A 2,233-nucleotide genomic window follows, 5' to 3' on the forward strand; every position below is an offset into this window, starting at 1 on the left:
GGTTTCGTGCCCGAGCGCTTAACATCTAGACAACTGAACCTGCATCCAACGGTGTTAATATCTAACTTCAATCGATACATGATCTTGCGCACACTCGACTGAAGGTTCTGGGTTTGAGTCTCGCGTGTTGGATCGTGGATGCATACTGTTGAAGAGTTCCATACTAGGGCGAAACGACCGTCTACTGTTTTCAGGTTTTCAAAGGTGGTTAGCTTAGATCGACTCATGAATTCAACTGTTAGAGTAAAAAATTAATCGAAACAAGTTTTATTGGTTGAAAAGTTTACTCACAAAGGAAATCATATAGGTTGCTGTGATTACGCTACATTTATAAAATGATAACATGGTTAAAAAATTAAATATGGATCATTTAGTTAGTAAATTATGACACTAAAATTTACTGACTCAGCACATCATTCAAATATTTCTTGTTATATAACAGCCTCTATGTTTACCTTGGCCTACGACTGGAACACCGAAAAAATGAAAATTGAACTGCTATTTAATAAAAATAAGGAGAATTCAGTAAAGAAAATTTTCTCTGCGATGAAATCATTTACTGAAGCCTTACATTCATATTTATAGCTATTTGGTAAATATATATAGGTCTATGGAAAAATAGAAAGGATTGCATCATAAAGCGATTCGAGATTTTAAATATCAAATGAGGCATACAAGATAAGAGATCAGTCCGCGAAGTCAATGACCGTTAGTCTGTACCTTGTTGGTACGTGCAGACTACCTAGTTGCGGTCCACACGATAACCGGGGATCGGTTGCTTTAGGCTTTAGGTGACATGGCGCAGATGCATTCACTCTGTATCTTCCTCTTGAATTGCTTCCCATACACGTTTCCACTCTGTCTTTATGAATCATATTTTCAGTTTTTAGTCTTTTTCATTATCATTGCTACTACATTATTCCATTCCCTTTTGTAACTTACCTTGTTACGTTTAACCTAGTTTGTTAATGTAACACGGCAATTTTGACCAAAGTACTTCATTGCCACACTGTACGTTAATGATGACTGACTAACTGACCATCGCGTTATACTGCTAATCGATTGAAGTTGCAAATGTGTACCACCGGCTGCCAACCCAATAATTCTGGTTGGCCATTCACCGCCACTCTTAATAGTCTTGGGCTTTGTACCAGGGGCGTTCGCGGGCGTTATCTTCCGATTCGTCCTATACTAGGATGAGATAACTGTTCAGTACTCGATGATTTTCAGTGGTATTCCAACTGTGATCAATTTTTGACGAATACAATCTACAAACTAAGATAATTGTTTGGACAGTATTCACAAAATACATGTACATTCAGCAATTTATTTACGTAGTAGGTGGTACTTTATTCAATTAGGTGTCAATATTTTTGTTTTGAAATAATCTGTTATGAAATATTTGTGCGAATTATCATCGCTTATAATTGAATCAGCAAAATTCTGTGTCAAAGGGGGTTTTATGGATAATTTAGTATTTTCATAGTTGAAATCATGAGTCACCGTTGGATGCCGGCTCAGTGGTCTATCGGTTAAGGACTCTGTCTCGAGACTGGTAGGTCCTGGGTTCGAATCTCGCGAGTGCAGGATCGTGGATGCGCACTGCTGAGGAGTGCCATAATAGGACGAAACGGCCGGCCAGTGCTTCCAGGTTTTCCATGGTGGTCTAGCTTCAATTGACTCATGATTTCAACTATGAAAAATCTGTGTACTTGTAAACGTAGATGAAGGTTCTATATGGCTCCATTTGATTCATTCCACTAAATGATCAACATAATTTCCATGTATATTCTTAAAAAATGAAAAGTAGGTTTATGTATATATTAGAATCATTTTTAAAAGAGTACACTTTAATGCTGCTCAATATATATTTGTGTACTTACATACCCTCGACGTTGACATAAATAATCGACTGTTCAAATCGAAACAAGATTTGTTAGTTGAAAAAAATCGTCGAATAGTAGTACTTCAACTACTTTTGGGTCAGTTAACTATGGAAATATTAACCATATTACTGTGCTGAGGCACTTTTGTGTAAGGCACTTATAGTCTATCGTGATTCCAAATGATGGTATATATTTAACATTTGGAATAACTGCACAAAAGTTCTGACCACTTATTTTACTACTCTGAACATATGTCAATCAATCTTCCTGTTTTACATTTCTTTTCTGAAGTAAATTATTGTAAAATGTAATTGTGTGTACTTACTCAATACGATGAAAAGTTTATA

At 36.2% G+C, this 2,233-nt stretch overlaps 1 protein-coding gene across 1 annotated transcript in view; it reads left to right on the forward strand.

Annotated features, from left to right (window-relative positions):
* Smp_134530 (putative organic anion transporter) overlaps positions 1-2,233 on the forward strand; it is a gene marked incomplete at its 5' end in the record, with an annotated part of 68,874 nt that overhangs the window by 7,324 nt on the left and 59,317 nt on the right.

This window comes from Schistosoma mansoni, chromosome 7, assembly GCF_000237925.1.
Source record: "Schistosoma mansoni strain Puerto Rico chromosome 7, complete genome".
Lineage (NCBI taxonomy): Eukaryota > Metazoa > Platyhelminthes > Trematoda > Strigeidida > Schistosomatidae > Schistosoma > Schistosoma mansoni.